Below are 12,542 nucleotides of genomic sequence, written 5' to 3' on the forward strand. Positions count from 1 at the left end.
TAGCTTCCATTAGCACCACTGATGGAATCCTACTAAAGCTGCCCACACCCCCAATGTTCTAACTTCTTTAAAGACCACTGCCCCTACCTAGCCCCCCCTACACACACACACACACACACACACACACACACACACACACACACACACACACATTTAATATCCTAACTTCTCACTGCTCACTAGAACAATAGATGTATCCATAAACTCAAAAATAGCAGTTATGGCCATGTGATGGGATCCCAGTTACTGCCTCTAGCTAGCCACTGCCCCTAGACTCATTCCTCATATTTCCCACAGAAATAGCAGGTGTGTCCATGCATTTAAACCACAACCACTTCCATCTAGTCTCAGATAGGACCACAATATCCAGCCAATAAGAAAGCAGCATCACCAGGATCCCCCAGCAGGATGTGGACCCCAAAACAATAAAAGGGACTTTCCCCAAGTAGGCACCTGTACAGTAATAGTAAAGAACTGACCTAGAGTGAATTTACGGTATAGAGAGGCTTATTATAATATCATTATCATCCATACATACATATCCTTCCAAAAGAGTTTTTCTGCAGTCATTATGGGTAATCACATGGGGGTTCCACTGAGTCTGGGACTCCTTCCCTACTTAATCCCTTAAACAATCCCCTCCTGCCTTTTTAATTTTTATAATCTCTGTTATGTAATTTCATCTTTACCCTATAAAAATCCTTCTTGCTTTCTCTGAAGTTGCTGGTTCTTCTTGGAACTTAGCCCACTTCACAAGAGACATCAATCTCAATAAATGCCCAAACTTGTATCAGAGGTGGTCTGACTGAATTTGTTGAAAGAATTCTATAACAGCACATCATGAAATTGCCACAGTTTTTGGTGTTCCTGGGTGGACAATACCACTAGCTGAAACTGTTCTTTCATGGTTACCAATGGCCTCCTACTGACCAGATCCAAAGGCCATTTTTCTTTTTAGCCCTTATCACCAATAACTTTCTGTAACATTTAATACTGTTGACCACTCCCTCCCTCTTTCTCAGAACAACTTTCCTTCCCTGTTTTTCATGACAGAGCATTATTCTGACGCTACCCCAACCTCTTGGCTCTACTTCTTTACCTCCTTTAGTGACTCCTTCTCATTCTGTACCGGTTATTGTCCTTTGTTCTCGAAGAGGACCAAAATGACATCACTACGCTAGAGTCAAGTTTCAATGTGTCCAACTGTGGCTCATCAGACCAATAGGAGCTCAGAATGTTCTACTACAGGTCAAGCACAAATGGTCCATATGAACCTCTGGGGTGGATACTCTAAATTTGTGCATCTTGTGTTTCCTTTGTGTGTTTCAATTCTGCTTTGCTCATAGAGCACAGCACCTTCTCGATGTGGGCACTCCATGCTGGGCAGTCTTGTGCCAGTGTCTCTTATGCCACACAATCAATTCCAAAGTTCTTGAGAGAAATCTTGAGAGTGTCCTTGTATCACTTCTCCTGCCCACCATTTGAGTGCTTGCCCTGTGTGAGTTCTCTATAAAAGAGCCTTTTTGGCAAGCATACATTTTGCATTCAAACAACATGGCCAGCCCTTCAGAGTTGTGCTCTCTGAAGCAGAATTTGAATGCTTGGCAGTTTAGTTCAAGCAAGGACCTCAGTGTCTGGTACCTTATCCTGCCAGGTGATCTTCAGAATCTTCCTAAGACAATTCAAATGGAAGCGATTCAGGTTCTTGGCATGGCGCTGGTATACTATCTAGGTTTCATAGGCATACAACAATGAGGTCAGCACAACAGCTCTGTTGACCTTCAGTTTGGTAGTCAGTCTAATACCTCTTTTCTCCCATATGTTCCTTTGGAGCCTCCCAAACACTGAGCTAGCTCTGGCAATGTGTGCATCAAACTCATTACCAATGGGTACATCCTGGAAATTACACTGTCAAGGTAAGTAAACTTATCCATAGCATTCAAAACTTCTCCATTTGCTGTAACCAGTGGTTCCACATAGGAATGATGTGGTGGAGGCTGGTGGAGCACCTATGTTTTCTTGGTGTTACTTGTTAGGCCAAAATGAGCGTAAGCAGCAGAGAATTGAGCCATACTTTGTTGCATCTCAGTTTCAGAGAGCTTGCACTGAGTGCACAGTCATCCACAGACAGAAAATCATGTACCAACACTCTCTTCACTTTGGTGTTGGCTTGTAGCCTTTTCAAGTTAAAAAATTCTATACTACAGATCTGACCTATAACCAAAGCACTGTTCTCAGTCTTCTCTTTTTTCTCATCACACTTACTTTTGGCAGACATTCACTTCTATAACTATAATGATCACCTCTTTGTGTGTCATTCCCATGTCTCTATCTCCTGCAACAAGCTTTCTCCAAAACCCTAAATTCCATCTTTCCAAATACCTAATGAACATTTCCAACTGGACAAATCTCTCAGACTCAACAATCTAAAATTAAACTCATTATCTTCACCTCTGCTCTTTCTGTTAATGGTACCTCCATTTTCCAATCATTCAGATTCAAAACCGATTCCATCGTTATCTTCTTTCTACTTCTTGCCCTATCCATACCTAGTTTTCATCGGGCATGATCTCCAGTCCTCTCCCTATCCAAGTTGCCCTCATCTGGAAACTCCAGATTTTTTATATCCTCAAAGTGTAATACCCAGAACTGAACATAATATTACAGAGGTGGTCTGAACATAGCACAGTACAGAAAGACTATCATCTGCATAGTTCTTGGCACCATACCTCTTCTAATGCAGTATAGAATTTAATGGCACAATGTTACACATGTAAACTGGACATGAAATTCAATTAAAAAACAGATCTCTTTTCAAGAAAATATCTCTTTTCTTCTGTCATGAAGTTATTTTCTTTAACCCAAATATACAACTTCACACTTATCCTCATTGGATTTCATCTAATTATATTTAGACCATAATTATACAGCCATAATTTTGGATCCTGACTTTGTCACCCACCATATTAGGTATTCCTCTGAGCTTCCTTCCATTTGCATATTTTATAAGTGTATCATCTATGACTTAATCAGAGTCATTGATTAAAAAGCACAGGGTCAAAGACATACTATGGGCACTCTTTGCTACTTGATCTTAGTCTCAAAAAGCCATGAAATGATAACAGCACTCATCTTCAAGTTAGCATCAATCCATTCATTAATGACTATATTTTTAATCCAGTCATTCATCCATTTCCAAATCTACCCATGTGTAGCATTCCCTTACCTACATCTCTCTATTTTACCCACAAGGACATCATGGGATACTTTTTTCAAAAGGTTTGCAGGAACCCAGGGATGCTTGTGTCCACAGCATTCCCCAGACTTACCAGCCTAAACTAACCCTGTCCATAAAGAAAATGAAGCTATTCTGACATGACCTGTTCTTCAGGAAGCCATGGTTGTTCTTAGTGATCACTGCTTCCCTTTCTAAAGGTTCACACATTATCCTGTTAATAAAATATTCTAGAACTTTTGCCAGAAATGGAAGTCAAGCTCATTAACCTAATTTGTAGAATCTACCCCCTTCCCTTTTTTTTTGGAAAATTGAGAAGACATTTGCTCTTCTCCGTTGATGTAGAATCTTGTGGGTATCACTGACAAGAACTCATACCTGCCATATCTACAGTCATATGTGCCAATTCTTTCACTAACCCTGGGAGTAATTCATCTGGGCCTGCCAACTTGAATGCAGGACAATGAATTGCCCTCTCACCATCTCCTCTGTGATCTTGGGTTTCAATTCCCTTTTAACCATTTTTCTTTTAGCCTTCTAAGTCCAAGGAATGAGGAAATAAAAACAAAATGAGTCGATTCTGTTTTTCCTCTGTTATCCTTTTTTGTTGGCTCATTCACTCTATACTTTTTTTTTAATTTCTTCTTTCACCCAAATTATGGAGGGGGAGGATAGGACCCTTTTTTGTTATTTTTAGCATTCATTGAGAGTCTCAGCTTTAGCATTCCCGGTACTGTTCTTATACTACTCTTTTCTATTTATCCTCAATTAATTCACTTTCATTTTCTTTACGTCTTTTTAAAATCTAAGCTGATTGATGAGTTCCCTCTGTATCCACACTGGTCTCATTAGACAGCTTCCCCTTCTATTCCTCATAAGAATCTTTTCTATTTGTGTCTCCTGAATTCCATTCTGGAGAGCTTAAGAATAAACAGGAAATTTTTCTGTGGGATTTTAGGGCATGGTATGCTATCTACCCTTTCTCTGAACCCATTGAAATCTGTTCTTTCAAAATCTAGGTGGGGAGGGGTGTTGAACCACAGCCAGCTTTCCTCTCTTTCTTTGCCATTTGTTTCTAAGATAAATGCATCACTTCCTTCCAAGGTTCTTATCATTCCTACTTCAGCAACAAGGCCCTTTAGGAACTACAGAAGTAGCAAGGTGCCCTGAAGGAGAGGTGAAAAGTAGCATGTGCCAACTGGGCACCACCTTAAACACCATCTTTCCTCAGACCCAGATGGAGATACCCCAGTACCTTAAGCCCAAGAGCCTTGGGAACAGCAGCAACCAGTCAGTCTCTCAGACATCATCTGAGGAAGCAACTCCTGTGTAGGAGAGGTTAGGCATCCGCACCAAGTGCCATGCACAGTGTAAGAAGGGCAGTCTAGATGAGATGCCAGAACACCTTGAGAGAGAGACAGGAGGCAACATAAAGCCAAGCGAGTTGAACCACCACCTCCTTCTTGACTACTATCTCCCCTGAGTCCCAAGGAAGAAAGCCTAGGACTCTGAACCTAAGAATCTTTGGAATAGTAATGGGATAGATAGCTAAGTGGTACAGTGGCTAGCATCCTAGGGCTGGAATTAGGAAGACCTGAGTTCAAATTCAATCTTGAACATTTACTAGCTATGTGACCCTGGACAAGTCACTCAACTTCTGCTTATAGTTTACTTACTACAAAATGGGGGTGGCACCTACCTCCCAGGATTGTTGTGAAGATCAAATGAGATAAAAATTGTATAGTGCCTAGCATATAGTAGGTATTTAATAAATGCCTGCTTCTTTCCTCCCAGTTCATTGTCCATAGCTATCATCCTAGGGAGACATATCCTGTCAACTGCTCCTGTAGGTGCTATAGCCATATCCATTGAAGGCTCAAGAAAGTCCTTAACACCAAAGACCTTGGTATTGTCGAATGATCCAACATTAGAAACTCATAAGATTTTTAGCAATGGAAGTGACGGTAAATAAGAGGCATGAATATCTGTTTTGTTGCTGCCCTTTAACCACCATGGGACCTTTTCATCAGACTTGCAACTAAAACCTTCCAAAGAATGTGTTGTCTCCTCTGATTCAACCTCCTTGAGAGAGCATGGACTCTCTTTTCTATTTGAATCACCAACACTTAGCACAGTGTTTGCACATAGTAAATGATCACTGCTTTATTCATTCATCTGTTCCTCATCTGTTAGAATCAAATCCAAAATAATGTCTCCCTTTTGTTGTTTCTTCTGCCTTTTGAAGAATGAAATTATCATAAAGATAAGAAGGTATCTAAGAATCAGCAGGAAGAGGAGAAGAGTTATATCATGTAATAAAGCCTTGCTGGTAATCAGACCCTCACACAAAGACCAAGCAGGAACGGTTTCTGTTTGCATTAAAACTTGTCAGGAATCTGCTAAATGCCAATTAAATTGGACAGCCCATCATAAATCAATTAAACCTGGCTCAGAAACCTTTAGCAGCTGAGCCTTTTAGAGTAAGGATAGACATAGTAATTCGCTCTAGTTGTTAGCCTTTAGTGTTGGCCAAAGGAGCTACCAATAAGAATGTCCAAAGTCTGAGAATCTTTCTTCCATCAAGTCAATAAGCATTTTTTAAGTACCTACTGTGTGCCAGGCACTGTGCTAAACAGTGGAGAAACAAAGAAATTTAAAAATATTCCCTGCCTCCAAGGAGCCAACGTACAAATTAATATGTACAAGATATATACAAGATAAATTGGAGAAAATCAACAAGAATAAGGGCAAGGCAAATTTTTTGGTGACCTGCAATACTCTGTATGTTCCTTCCTGCACTGACTCAGAAAATTAAATTTGTTGAACGTTTAAGATGCTTCACATAAGCAAAGTTAACCTTCTTCATAAAGACCAGGTAGACATCTCTGATAGAGATGGTCTTCTTTTTACCCAATCAATTCTAGTATCTTTACCAATGGAGGAGATGAGACACAGGTAATATAAAAAAAAAGTACAAAAATCTCTTACATTTGTCTTTGTAATACAATAAAAAATAATCCTGAAGTGTAAAAAGCACATTCCCTCAGCCACACACATTCCTACAAATACCATGCAAACAACTAACCCCATTTCTGTCTCTAGCTTCAATCTATTTTTGATTTGGTGCTACTTTTGGAGGACCAAGGAGGGGCTGAACCCAGATATTCATCAGAGTGGGACAGTACTATACCTCCATACCATGACCTTCCTAAGCACCATGATCCATCTGGGCAGTGGAGAAAAGAAGGTCCAGTCATCATAGACAGTTCACATTGCCAATACACAGTTATCCCTTCACATCTCATGAGAAAGAAGCGTGGTGCCCCCCAAGATCTGGAAACTCTGTGTAAAAATTTTTGGCCCTCCCTTCATACCAGAAAAGAAGTCTGATTTTTTTCGTTTCCTTTTATGGGGTGTTTACAGTACCTTAATGTAAAATTTGGATTAAGTATTCAGTCATAGACTTTGTGTCATCTGCTGGCTTTTGAGTGTCCTCTGTGGATTCTGAAAAACTCCCAGAAAATTCCCACTTAATTTCTTATGCCAACCCATGATATATTGAAACCTCGATGAGGAAAGTCGAAAAAGGTAGAAAGGAAAACTGTACACATTATGCTGCATAATGTTTCCTCAACTAATATTGCCAGTGCATTATAACCAATCCTTAAATTGATGCTTTGACATTCTACTGTCAATTGAAATCTAATGAGATAATATTTGCAAAGCACTTAACACAATGCCTGGCACAGAACAGCTACCTAATAAATGCTTATTCCCTTCCCTTAAGCTGCTCATCTGACTGCCCAAGACTCAATTTGGATTCTAATACTTGTACTCCAGACACTTTAACTCCCCTATTCTGTTTCCTATAGACATATGAGGTACTATGTGTGCATTCTTTTTATGGAACTAAAAATCATTAATATCAATATGACATATTGATATCAATATAATATAATAATTTTAGTTGGTAAAGTGTTTTAGTACTTTGTCCCATTTGAGCCTTCCAACTTTATGAGGTAGGTGTTATTATAATTCTTGTTTTACAAATGAAGAAACTGAGACCTTTACTTCTCTTACGAGTAAAGTAACTTCCCCAGGGTCCAACACCAATGTGTGTCACAGGCAGGGTTTAAACTCAGATCTTCAGGGTCCACAGCCTCCTCTCTATCCACTGTGCCGCAGCCACCTCTCACCATATGAGTTATTTATTTTTCCCTTCTCACTGAAGGTCTTGGGCCCTTCCTTTCTAACCCTGTCAGTCAAAAAGTTCTGGGCATCCCTCCCAGGATCCTGTGCTGCTCCCTGGGAAAAGGAGGTTGAGGTTAACGAAGTTTAGGTGGTTTAATTTTGCAGCCAGTTATTAGTGGGTAGGTGGTTCCACATTCCTACTTTGTGACAACGGTGGATATTACAATACAGTTAGCAACTACACTGCTCCATTTGCAGTCACTATTTAGAGACCAGCAACCTTCTTCTCCCAGAAGCAGTTGTTTTGATTTCCATTTAGTTTTGGTTTCTTGTGAATTAAGTTCCACCCTCCTCTGATGAGTATCATGTGTAGGACTGTTAGGGATCTACCCATTTGATGCAACTTGTCATTGTTAAAGGGGCTCAAGAGTATCTATGGTAATTCCCAGGAATGAATCAAAATACCCGCCTTCGCCTTGAGCTTCACTGCCAGTAAGTAATTAGTTTACCAGTTCTGGGAAGGGTAGAATTTAGGATGAAAGACACCTAGTTTGGTCTATACCTTCCTAGATCTAGATATACTTTATTGCCCTTTCCCTCCTGACACTATAAACTTATCCCAGGCATTCCCTAAGAGGTGGTATGGTGCAGGCAGAAACAATGTTGAATTTGGCATCAGAAGGCTAGCTTCAAATCCCAGTCTACTGTGGGAACTCGACCAGTGTTAGGATACAAAAAATTGTTTGTGTTGATAATAGTTCAAAAGTAAGGCATTCAAAACAGATGATTTTAATTTCTATTCCTGAGTATGGTTTCGGGATAGGTGGAAGAATGAAATGGACATGAAGCTGGAGTGGTTGGGAAATATGTGAGAAGAAAGTGGATTCAGATGAAAATGTTGGGAAAGAAAGGAAGGGGGGATGGAGAGGTGTGCTGGCAGCTTTCTTTCGTCTCTGCTTCTTTTATGATTTTGAGTGGGAAAGGAGCTGAAAAAGTCATCTAGGGGACCTCCTCATTGTACAAATGAGGATACCGGGGTTGCCCAAGGTCATGCAGGCAATAAGTGTCACAGTTCAAATAATCACAGATGATTTTGAGTGCAATGACTAGACCTCAACAAAATTGAAAGTGCTTTGGAAACTTGAAGATGTCATATAAATGGGCTATTGTTATCATCATCATTATTATAAAAGGTAAAAAGTTTGCATTTGATGCCTTCCTCTATCAAAATATCCCTTTCTTTTCTCCTAGAATTCCTCTGGGTACCTGTCCATTCTTGCCCTCAACTGGCTGTCAATTAATGCCTAGCTAATGCCTTAACTAATAATTAGAATATCAGTTAATAAAGTCCTAAATATATACAACTTCCAGAAGTATGTACATGATAAAGGAGGAAAGAAGTTGGGGAAATCTTCAATATTCAGACAAACAAAATCATATTGATGGGGATGACAACACATTTAACATGATTAAATTATCTGTTCCTTTAGTGGGGCATGAACGCCCAAGAGAAAACTTTGTTATTGTTTAGTCATTTTTCAGGAGCACCAGACTTATTTGGGGTTTTCTTGGAAAGATGCTGGAGTAGTTTACCATTTCCTTCTCCAGCTCATTTTACAGATGAGGAAACTGAGGTAAACAGAGCTAAGTGACTTGACCAGGGTCACTCAGCTAGTAAGTGTCTAAAGCCAGATTTGAACACAGGAAGAGGAGTTTTCCTGACTCCAGGCCTGGCACTCAATCCATTGTACCACCTTAGCCAAGGTCAAAGAGGAAATGCCAACTCCACCTTTGATTGTAACTCTGACTCTAACCCTAACCCTAACCCAAAAGAACACACCCATAGAGGAGGTCTCCTGAGTCCAGAGTAGTCTACTGTCCTTTCCTCTCTTAGGTTTCTGCTAGTTCTCTCAAACCTGACATTTTCTCCACTGTCAAGGATTCATATCTCAGGAAGTTATCCCATGATTTCTTGGAGAAAACTGCCTCCAAGCCACAGTAGCTTTTGAGGGAAGCATAGTTACCTATAAGGAGTAAACAACCCTCTCCTCTAACCCTCACATAAAATAACACACACATACACACACGTACCCTACTAACAGAAAATGACTAAATGTGGTCTTGGCATTCTCTGAATGATTGCCTCCACTATTCTATGTCATACTTAGTTTGATTCCATTTTCCAGTCTACGCTACTGGCAGTATTATCAGTGATGGTGAGTAATTGATCAACTGTCCATTTCAACCACTAGAGCCGTCTCACTTCACAGGTGAACTCCCAACTCTAGTGTGATTACCTCCCAACGCATGGGTGGGTCAAAAATATCTACTTAAGTTGGGTTTTCTATCTATATTAAGCACATAGTAGGTGCTTAATAAATGCTTGTTGATTCATTAGAATATAGGAAATTTCTGTAGTGTAATGGAAAGAGTCCTGAATTTTTGTACAATTTTATTTATTGCTAGTATTGAGAAATGTGTTTTTATTTTAATATTTGTATTTTGAGAGGACCTGGTTCAAAGTCCATATCTACCACTTAATAACCTGTGAGAAAGTCACTTAAACTTTCAATGCCTCCGTTTCCTCACCTATAAAATGGAATCAATGGTAAAATTGTGAGGACAGAATGATTAGGGAGCTGTATACATAACAGCTCTTGCTATTTCTGGTCTTCCTTCCCCAAAGAAATAATTTTCTCATTTATTCTACCAACCCCTCAAAAGGGAAGGAATTAGTTATTTTCATGCATCTGTGAAGGCAGAGGTGACAGGACTGAGTCCTGGTATCAGAGGAAGTCAGTCATGGAGAAGACTAGAATTCCTGAGAGTCAGGAATTCCAGGGTTAGGCACTTACTCCTTGGAAAGACTGCTTGAAAATTCACCCTTTGGGCTGAAATCCTGCAGACCTTGAATTCCCATCTTCATTAGGAACAAGCCCCTGAGCACCTCTGCAAAAAAGGACGAACTTCCATTTTGAAGGTTTCTACTCCCAGGCGTTCTGATTTTCTCCATGCCGAGACCGAGGAAGAGCCATGTTAATTAGCATTTGCCCATCACCCACAGATCTATGATGAAAGGCAGAAGGCTGAATATAAAGTGCCACTATTAATATTATGATTATTACAATAATTACGTTTTATGGCAGTTCCTCTCACCTCTACTACTCAGCACTGGTTAATTTCTCCATTGTAAAAGTGGGTTCCTTTATTAGACAGAGTGTTCTGCGATTAGTCCAGTGGAGTTTTACCAGCCTAGACGTAATTAAGGGAAGCAGGTCTCCAAGTGGTGCCTGTGCAACAGATACCTTATTCGGGGGATTGACAAGCAAGTGATTTGGAAGAGAATGACCATCCACCTAAGGGTGCCACAGGTAGATTTCTAATCCTATCATTCCCAGCTTCAAGGTGAGATTCTAAAATGAAAGCTTTCTTGCTAAGGCTCACCATGAGCATCTGAAGTTAACCAAGGACCATCAAGCAGGGAATCTCAAACACAATCTACCTCTCTCCAGGAATATTTTCCCAAGAAACATTCAGTTCTAAGTATGAGTTCTCAACTCTCTTGTAGGAGAGTGGGCAAGTAACAATTTTCTAGGCCTTATCAGGAGGGTAAAAGAATTCATAATGGTAAAGGAACCATATTTAAAGAGCTTTTCAGTACTATTGCCAGCACAAAAGTTTTGTTTTGTTTAAATCAGAAGGTAATATCCTTTCTTTCACTCTTCCTTTTGTGATCAAAGATAATCTTACAAAGCAAACGATGTATTAACTGATGCAGAGTGAAACAAACAAAACCAAGAGAATACTTGATACAAGCGATATCATAGAGACAAACAACTTTGAAAGACAAGAATTCTGATCAGTACAATGATCAGGCAAGATTCCAAGGAACCAGTGATGAAACATGCTATCCATATCCTAATTTAGAAGTGATGGAGAATGAGACAGAATAACACACATTTTTGAATATGGCCAATATGGAAATTTTTTTGCTTATCTATGCAAAATTGTTACCAAAACCTTTTTTTCTTTTGTTGTTGTTGCTTCAACTAGGAAGCAGGAGAACAAAAATAAAGTCTTGTTCGTTAAAAAAATAAAGAAAATTTTAAATTAAAAAAAAGGAATGGTCATGAAGAGTCCCATTTACTAGGAAATTATTTTCAATTTGGTCTTGCCCCATTGCCTAAAACTGCCCCATTGCTCACTCCTCTGAGTCAAGGAATTCTTCAATGCCTCTGTTAAAATGCAAATATTATCTAACAAGGCTAATATTAAACTATTATCGACAACTAACACTGCTGCTCAAATTCATTTATCGCATCAGCCCTGGCCAATATCAGGACCTGATTGTATGATACAGGATAAATGTAAGATGGTAGACTTAAAGCTAGAAGAGATCTTAGAAGGTCATCTGTTCCAACCCACTGATCTGACAAATAAGAAAACCAAAGCTGAAAGTCATACATGCAGTAAATGAAAGGTAGGAGTTGAACCCAAGTTTTCTCATGCCTATCCACTGGAAGGTCAAATACTGAAGTTGAAGCTTAAATTCTTTGGCCACATAAGGGGAAGACGGGACTCGTTGGAAAATACCCTGATGTTGGGAAAGACTGAAGGCAGAAGGAGAAGGGGATGGCAGAGGATGAGATAGTGGTGAGAACGATGAACATGAACTTGGATGGACATTGAAAGAGAGTGGTGGATAGAAGGGCCTGGTGTCTGTGGTCCAAGGGGTCATGAAGAATCTGACATGACTAAACTTCTGAACAACAACCTCTGTTGCCAAATCCAGACTCATTATTTTTCATCTAGCTGATTTTAATTTTAAAAAAAAATCTAGTGCTCAAGATCCACTAAAGGATTAAGAACCAATCAGACCCAGTAGAACACTATAATGAAAGATGGGGATGTGAAGGGAAATAGAGAGGAGGCATTATCTCTTAATGAGCATCCAGAGGAAGAAGACCTGGTTTGAGTCTCCCATCTGCCACTTTAGTAGCTGTGTGACCTTGGCAAGTCATTTAAATATTTTATTATTTATAAAATAGGTTTTAGGGTCAGAAGAAACCTTAAGGGTCATCTAATCCACCTCCTTCATTTGACAGATGTGGAAACT

This window comes from Notamacropus eugenii, chromosome 3, assembly GCF_028372415.1.
Source record: "Notamacropus eugenii isolate mMacEug1 chromosome 3, mMacEug1.pri_v2, whole genome shotgun sequence".
Taxonomy (NCBI): domain Eukaryota; kingdom Metazoa; phylum Chordata; class Mammalia; order Diprotodontia; family Macropodidae; genus Notamacropus; species Notamacropus eugenii.